The following is an 8,672-nucleotide window of genomic DNA, read 5'->3' as shown; positions in this document are numbered from 1 at the left end:
GTTAATAACTGTTCAGTTATCAGGATTTGCAGATAGAGCAGCTAACCCTGTTAAGGCTGTTGGAATAAGCATTAAGTATCGATCTTGTCCATGCCTGGGCTGGTCCTTGGCATGCAGGTCATGACCGAGTGGCGTTAACACCTGCGAATCCTGGTTTAACTGAGAAAATTTGCAATAAAATAAACTACAAAAGCCCCTTTGTGTTCTTTTATGAATTATTTCTTCACATTGTTGCCAAATAAAGAGCCAGAGCGAGCGGGCATTCGGTACCTTCAGTGCACGCAACACGATAAGAACAGATGGGAACGATAAGGGACTCCCCGAAACTGCTGCTGCCTCCGGGCAGGCTGCTGCTTGTGCCGGCCACGCTGGTCAGTTCGGGGACCCGACTGCAGGTCCTTCGTGCTGCTGCACCCGCCGCCAGCCGACCCTTGTGTACATTGATTATTTCTTTAAAAAGCCCCCACCGCTGCGCTCCTCTCTAGCCGCTAAGGCAGGACCCCCGGGCTGCCGCAGCTCCGCCGCTGCGCACCCGCTCACGCTGCAGAGCCCCCCAGAAAGCGGCCTTTTGGCTTCCCCTCTCACCGCACGCTCATCCCAGAGAGGAAAAAAAAATAAAATAAAACCACCCCAGCTTTGTATTTTCTGCTAAAACGAAGACATTCCCCTTGCCTGAGGCTGAGAGAGGCAGCAACGATGGAGAAGGCGCCTAATTCGACATCACCCGGGCCACTACAAAGCAGCCTCTTGCTGCGTACTGGGAGGGCGCGCGGGAGCTCAGTTCAGCTCCAAAAACCCCAATCCCACAGCAGGAAGGAAAGGACCGGGCCCCACCCCGGCTTCAGGGATGGTCTCCGAACCCCCCGAGATCGTCCAGGTGGGACCATAGCGACGTCCCCTTCAGCCAAGTCACCCCAGCTTAGGATAAGCCCCCCCCAGAGCTCCTCCGAACGGCGGCCCCGAGCCTTTCCAGGTTGGCCCATCGGCTCACTGAAATCCCCTTAAGGCCTCTGCCTCGCACCCCTCGCCGGGCGATCCCGACAGCCAGGGCCCAGGAGCCGGGCGCGCATCCGAGCCGCTGCCTCTGGCGCACGCCTTTTATGACTTAAGGCCAGAGCGTCAAGTGGATTTTTTTTTAGCCTTAACTCTGAATTTCATGGCTTTTGTGACTTTAAATCAGTCCCCTAATGCTATTGAAACAGTTGGCTTTTTGAAGCTGATAAACGTTTCGGTAGGTGTTTGGGAGAGACAGGGGCTTTCCAGCAGCCCCCCAGGCGCTCTCCAGCCTGCTCGGATGCTCCTGGACGCTTCTGCCCTCCACCGGGATGGGGAACGGGGCCTGGGCAGGGCGTCGGGGCTCTGCGTGATCCCACAGCGCCCAGTAACGAGAGGCAACAGGTTTGGAGCATCTCCGGTAGGGATTCAATCCCATTCCCATGCGCGGCCGGAGCTGGCCTGGCTCTCAGCGGTCCCCGCCGCATCCCGAAGCGCTCGGCTCTCCGTCCTCGGAGCCGGCAGCCGGGTGGGAGGCTGAGCCAGGCTCTCTCTAGGAAGCGGCAGATTTTCCCTCTGATAACATGCAGCTCCATCTGCTTCCCGTTAGCGGCCCCGGCTGAGGCTAATTGACGGATCAAACCCTCCGATGTCCCGCATTAGGTGTGGCGTTAGGAGAGGCCGGAGCAAGTACGGGGCTTCTTGGCCGGAGCCCAAACGCCTTCCCCCGCCACCCTGGGCTGCGCAGGGGTGCTAATGCAAACCACCCGGAGCAGCCCCGGCGCTGGGGGTGACGAACGGGCAGCGAGAGGCTTCCAGCCCTGGGCAAGAGGGCCAAGCCTCGGCTTTAAAGCAAAGCAAAGGAGGAAACCGAGGCAGCGCAGACCTCTTCATCCTGGGGGGGGTAAAATGGGAGAGGCAGAGGACGCAGGGAGGTTGGCACAGCAACGGCCACCTTTCTTTTTTAGCACCGAGCAGGGATGCTTCAGGCTTTCTGGGCAATTTAAAAATTCCTGATAGACCAGCAGAGGCAGTGACCATGAGGATGCAATTGCTGTCCTAAGGTTAGCTTCACTCATTCTGCCTTTTTTTTTTTTTTTTTTAAAGGAAAGGTTTAACTCTCTAAGGGTAATAGTTGCGATTCCCCAGTTTTAACACACATCGGGGATGGCTGCAATTCAGGACTGGGGACAGGACTGGAAAACGCCGGCACATCCCAGGGACAAAGGGGATGATAAACCCCTCGCCTCACCACAAGCGCAGCACACGAACACAAAAACTAAACCCCAGAGGAGGTGCTCGAGTGCATTTGGCTTAGCGGGGGCTAGAGGAGAGCCCCTAAGCTCCCCGTGAGGAGTCGCTGCAGGAGGTTTAAACGCTTGCCCTGGGCCGCAGGTTGCAGCCGGTGGCCATACCGCACCGCGTACACGTCCCCGAAGCCTCTCTGCGCTGCAGGATGCGCTGGGGTCCCTGCAAAGCCCCGGAGGGTGGGGGACGCTCCGAATCGGGGTGCTGGTCACAGCAGACGTGCCTGGAAGGGGCTGGAGCTCGGGGCGCCCTCCTGCTTTGTATCACCGCTTCCCAACCGCAACGGCTTTTCCTGCCCAGCACCCGGGGAACCACACGAGCCGGATTTAGCAACAGATTTCCCACAGACGGCGGATCTCTGCTCTTACCTTACAGCATCCGACCGCTGCAAAGCGGCACCCACCCGAAGGCAGATCCCGCAGCCCCAGCCGCGTCCCTTCTCCACAGGGGCACGGCCCCGCAGCACCGCACGCCTTTGCTCTCCCCCTTCCCAGCCCGGGGTTTTGGGTTCCTTCACGGCACGGCAGCACCTGCCCGCAGCCAGGCCCAGGCTGCTGCCCCAGCTGGAGCCTATTTACAGGCTGCAGCTGCCCGGGGGAGGCTGCTGCCCCTCCGGTGCCCCTCTTTTCAGCAAGCTGGTTCAGGGGAGACCTTTAGGGCTCCCTCCTTTCCCAGCCTGCCTGATTCCCCCCTAGAAATCCTATATTCGGTGCCCTAGGGGCAGATTTCCTGCCCAGCCAATGTTTTAGGCTGGCGAGCAAGTCCTAAACACAATCCAGGAGGCTGCTTTTACCTTTTGCTGGTGCCGATGGGGTGGTGGGCGAGTGTTTCTGGCTGGGACCGGGGGGTTCACTTTGCTCCCCAAGGAGAGGCCAGAAGAAACTCACTACAGGGATGCTACGGGGGTGAAGGGCCACGCAGGATGCAGGGAAGGGCTGTGGATGGTTGCAGGATAAAGGGAATATCTTACCTTTAAAGATGGGCCTAAGCCAAACCCCAGCTTTACAAATCCCCTTAAGCTCTGCCTGTCGGAAAACTCTCCGAGGCTGAAAATGTTTTGGAGCCCAGGGTTCCAGTGAGGGGGGTCTGCGTGCGATGCCCCCCGTGTGGGCAGCCAGGCCCCGCAGGCAGGGATGCGGCTGTGGCGGGGGACGGCTCCTGCCCACGCCGGAGGCAGGCGCTGGGGGCAGGCAGCAGCCGCAGCACGGCTCTGCGCTGAATCAGGACCCCCCCAAATGCCCTCCCTTCCCTCCCCGGGCAGGGCTTTACAGTCCTGGGGCAGCCACAGCCTGGCATCGCCCCCTCCACCCCCACGGACTGGTTTTTGGGCACAGCCTGTGTCTTTCTATTTTTCCAGCCCTTGACAAAGAGGATGAGGAGGAGGACAGAGACACAGGGGTGAGGGAGGGGGTGGCAAGAGGAGAAGAAAACCCACTACACGGGGGAGAACCAGAAATCCTGAGCATCCTGAGAAGATGGCTTTCCAGGGGGATGCAGACCCCCTTGGCCTGGTTTTTCTCTCTTTCTGCCTTACATTATTTCTCCTTTCTTGCCATTTCTGCCCGAGGCCTCGCCTCCCCCTGCCTATTCCATGCTTTGTGGCTTTGGGAGAGCAGAGAAACCCTCGGGGCCCGGGGAGGAGATGTTTGCAGTACAAGGACTTAGCAGCAGATGGTGGTCTTTATCCCATTCTCCGCAGGCGGGGAAAACTGGTGGTCCCACAGCTCCCACTGGGCTGCGAGACTGGGGTCGCTCATCCACGGGGGCTTGGCACTGGGAGCCTGCGGGCCCCGGGACTGGGAGGAGCGGCCGTGGGGCTGGGTGGGGGTAAGAAGGTGGGTTTGAACTGGTGGGGAGAAAGGAGAGAGCCGCAGGGTTCAGCTCGAGAGCCCGTCTTTCCCACAGTGCGGATGGGAGAAAGCGAGCGAAGAAACACCGACCGGCAAGAGGGGGAGAGGGTTTGAGTATGTCGGCCCCGTTCAACAAACAAGCTGTGGTTTTAAGGGCTGTAGCACTCCCCATCCCCTTCAAAAATGATGCAAAATTACGGAGAGTCTTCTAATATTTAGCATTTTTGCTAAAGCCTCAGGTCCTGGAGTCATGAGAATAGAGCGGGATGTCAGCTTCCAGCTAAAATAAATAAAGAGGGCATTCACATCCCTCAGGCTAACACTGCAAAGCTGGAAGACGTGGTTCCCCTCCTTGGGGCCAGAAGAAAATCCTGGCAAGCAAATAAAGGGGCCGGGAGGCAGAAAGCCCCCACAGCCCCCCCCATCTCCTTCGCATGACCACGCCGCTCACCGAGCAATTAAAAATCACGGGACACATCCCTGTGGAGGAGAGCACCCTCCTTCCCAGGGCATCTGAGGACACCTGGTTCCCTTTCTCCCAGCCTTGGGTGCCTCTTCCCCGACCCTCGGAGGCCCGGATCGACCTCAGGGCGCATCGGTGGGAGCTCTGCAGCTTTGACGGGGGGGCGAGGAGCATACCTAGCCCGGCGTTTCTCAGTTTACCCCAGGGAGGTCTTGTCTGGGAGCCGGAATTCTTTTGGAGCCAGGCTGCTTGAGAAGAGGAACAGGTGAAGGCGGCCGGCGCGGCCGCCAGCAGAGCCCGGCTCGGCGTCTCTCTCCTCCTCCAGCTCTCCGGGGAAGCCCCCCCAGGAGATAAATTACTCGCTGTTGTCTGACAGCCTCAAGGTTGGCTCGAATAAACGGGGTTTCTGGCAGCAGCGGGGAACCGCAGCAAAGTTGGCCCAGGGCAGCTTGGGATTAAGAGCAAACTTCTGCATCTGCCAAGCGGCTCCCTCGCAGCCTTCCCCCTGCCAGCTGCAGCCTCCGCTGCCTCCGACCCCTCTTTTCGTGGCCAAATCAGCCCCTGAGGGATGGGGAGAGGCTGGGGGCAGGATGAGGCACAGCCTTCCTCCTCCAGCCGGGGGGGGTCGCACAGCCTCAGCCCCAGTCCCACGGGACAGGACCCGATGGGAGGGATGGTGCGAGCGCTCCCCGATCCGCTCCGTGCCGAGTCAGCCCATCCAAAGGCTGGGCCCTGCGGCGGAGAGGGAGAGCTCGCCATCCCTTTCGCCCTGGGTGTGGGCACCAGCCTGCAAACAGCGATATCCCCGGCTCTGGCCACCAAATACCACAGCATCATCATCCTCATGTGCCTCCAGACCGAAGCAAAGCACGAACCCGGTCCCCGCGGCCGCAGGGATGGATGGTTTTCCCTTGCATCACCATTTCTTTGCACCCAGAGGCCACCTGCTCCCGTAGTCGCTCTCCTGGGGGGGGGTTATCCCCTAAATCCTGCTCCTGTCCCTGCCCCCTCCCCCCCGGGCTCAGCAGCAGCCCCCGCGCAGCCATCCACCCTCCCGACTTTGCAGCCCTTGGCAGCGCATCCCCCTCCCCGGCCCTTCGTTTGGGTGCTTAAAATGTATCTGCAGTACCATCTCAGCTGCTATTTTTCATCCTTCAGCGATAAGGCATCTGCATGTACACAGCACCCAGAAAATTACTTACAAACAGCAGCTTCCTCCTGCAGATTTTTTTCCCCCTCTCGTACCAATTATTAATATTATCACAGAGGCAGCCCCGCTCTGGCGTTGTTTTCGTTTAAGATTTTTCTCCCCCACCTCACCCTTTGGTTTTTTTACCCCCGCCCCGCATCGTGATCGCCAATTTGAGATCACAAACCTGACATTTCGGTGCCTGCTCCACAGTGCCAGGCGGGCAAAACTGCCGGGGACAATCGATTTTCCCCGCATCGTCTACCGGTGCCATCCAAAACATTTAATCAACGTGAGATCAACCCCTCCGGCAGCTCCCCGCTCGCTTTTTTCCCAGCCTGCGAAAATATGCAACACCCCGAAAATGAGGGATGCCAGGAGCAGAGGTTGGAGCTGGGTGGGAGCATCCTGGCTCCGGGAGGGTGGGAAAGGGAAGGGGTCAGCCCGGAGCAGACCGAGCGATGGGGTCTTAGCTGGGAAATGCATGTCCCCTCCCTGGTGTCCACTGGGACGGCTGGGGGACTGATCTGCCTCTCCTCCAGCATCGCATCTGCAGCCCGGTGAGGGTCAACCAACACAACGAAAGGGGATCCCAGCCTGGTGCCTGCCTAAAAGGGCACGGCGGAGTCTGGGAGCTTGTGGGGAACAGGATTAAACGGACTTTGGGCTCCCAGAGAGATTTGCTGGGTCAAAATTTCCCTGAGCTTCAGAGGGCGCAGCCTGGTCCTTAGGTGCCACGGCTGGGTGCTCAGACGAGGTCTCTGCCACCCTCTCGCGCAGGGATGTGCGGGTACAGAGGTGCTGCCATCCCATTTAGTGGATAGGGATGTTGAGGCACAGCGGCCTGGGAAATAACTGACCCCCGCTGCAAACAACAAAGCAGCAATGGGACTTCCCAGTCCTCTGCTCCCACCGCTGGCCCATGGATGGTGGTGGGCGTGCGAGGGGACTCTGGGAAGGGGGTAAAAGCCAAAAAGGCGGGACTGAGATTGCTACGCATTGATGGCACCCCCGATGATGTGCCATTTCTTCCTTGCGTGTCCCCGGGGCTTGTACCCCCTGCTCCTCTGCACGCGGACAAACTCCTCGGGGTCCCATGGTGGAGCAAGTCGTGGGGAGCAGAGGCGGCGGCTGTGGGGGGCACGTGGCTTCGAGTAAAACCCACGCGCATCAATCCACGGGGGGACCACACCGGCAGGGAGGGGAGCGCCGAAGTGACGCCCATCCCCCAAGAATGCACATCCCCCTCCCTCTCCTCCCGCGCGCCTGGCCCTAATCCGGGGGTGGCAGCGGGATGGCTGGAGACAGCTGTGCCTGCCCCCCGCGGCCCTGACATCACCCACCGGCTATGAAGGCGCTCGCCTGGGCCAAGGGGTCCTTCGCCAAGTGTTTGCAGTGGAGGGGGGGCAAGGGACGCCCACGTTCCCCTTAACCCTCTGCTTGCGGAGGGGGAGCACTGACCCTCCGCTTGCAAAGCGGCTCCAGGTAGCGTTTGTGCTCCCGAGGGGAAATGCTTTTGCAGGCGTGCAAAGCTGGGTCGTTCCTGCATGCAAACCCCGCTGCTGGGACAAAGGCAGTGTGCGCTAGGCTGCTGTAACTGTCTGAGCGCCGCGATCTGTAAACACGGACAAAGAAAAGGCCCCAGCCGACCAGTATCATGGAATAGCCCCAGTGTTTCCCCCCCAGCTGCCCAGAATCCAGCTGTGAGCTTTGTTTTCTCAGCCCCAAGTCTCTGCTGCTGGTGCCTCAAAGCAGGGAACAAAAATAGGTGGAAGAAGGGAAGGAAGCAAGGAAGCTCCACCTGGCTGCACCAGATGGAGACCCAGAAATGCGCCTGCTCCCCTCGCCTCTCTTTCCTTTGCTGCTCTTACCCCTGCGGTTGCTGCTGGTTAGGGGTTATCCATCAATACCGGCCAGCAAAACGAGTCCCCGGATGCTCTGGCTGTGCCTAAAAAGGATGCTGGCATCAAGGGAGCTGTGCTGGCATCCTCTGCCTCGTCTACCAGCTAATTCCCCCGCTCCTGGTAACCCCTCTGGGTTTGTAGGGTAGCACCCCTGTGGCTGGTTACCTTCAATGTTCTCCTGCACAGCTGACGGGTTTGCTAAGAGCTTTTAGATTAAACACCAGGGCGCAGCTACCCATATAGATACTGGGAACGCCACTGGGATAGCCCTGGGGTAAATGGGAAGGCAGCTTTCCATAGCAGGCCGACTGGCACCCCAAATTTGCTGCAATGTATTTTGGAGAAGGGAGTTTCCTTCAGTATTTCCTATGACCCAGGGCTGGACATCAGAAAACCTTCCCCTAAGCTGCTGCTAATGGCTTGAGGTTCACCAGAAGCGACCCACCCAGGCATGATGTTCGAGCCCCAGAGAGATGCTGCTTCCCCTCCGCTCCTCTTCCATCCTCCATCCCTGGCTGGGTAACGAATGGGACGACCGCAACCGGTCCCAGCTTGCTGCTGGGCTGGCAAGGGGGGATAGGATGTCAGCCGGCTGCGCCCTTGAAAACGTGATCCCCTCTGGGCCGATCTGCCTGATGTTTTCACTGGAGCTATCAATCAGTGCAGGAGACACGATCATATTTTATAGCCAGAGTTGCTTGTGAAACTCAAGCTCGGCATGGCAGCCGCTGCTCTGCTCGCTTGGAAGAGGAAAGCGAAGCCTGGACGCGTTTTTAACCCCTTGTGACGGGTCCTTTGAGCTGCAACTCTGCAGCAGCCTCCGCTATTCTGCTTGTCTGATTTCTTCCCTCTATCCTCAGCATCCCATGCTGCAGATGCAGCGTAAGGCATCGTTTAACGAGACTGCAAACTCTCCTTACGCTCCCGAGAAGCTCCGCCACACAAGCAGGGGAGACGTAGAGAAG

The sequence above is a fragment of the Nipponia nippon genome, unplaced genomic scaffold, assembly GCF_047370975.1.
Source record: "Nipponia nippon isolate SJK-2023a ecotype South Korea unplaced genomic scaffold, ASM4737097v1 scaffold_19, whole genome shotgun sequence".
In the NCBI taxonomy this organism is placed as follows: domain Eukaryota; kingdom Metazoa; phylum Chordata; class Aves; order Pelecaniformes; family Threskiornithidae; genus Nipponia; species Nipponia nippon.
Note: the sequence above shows the minus strand (reverse complement) of the source record.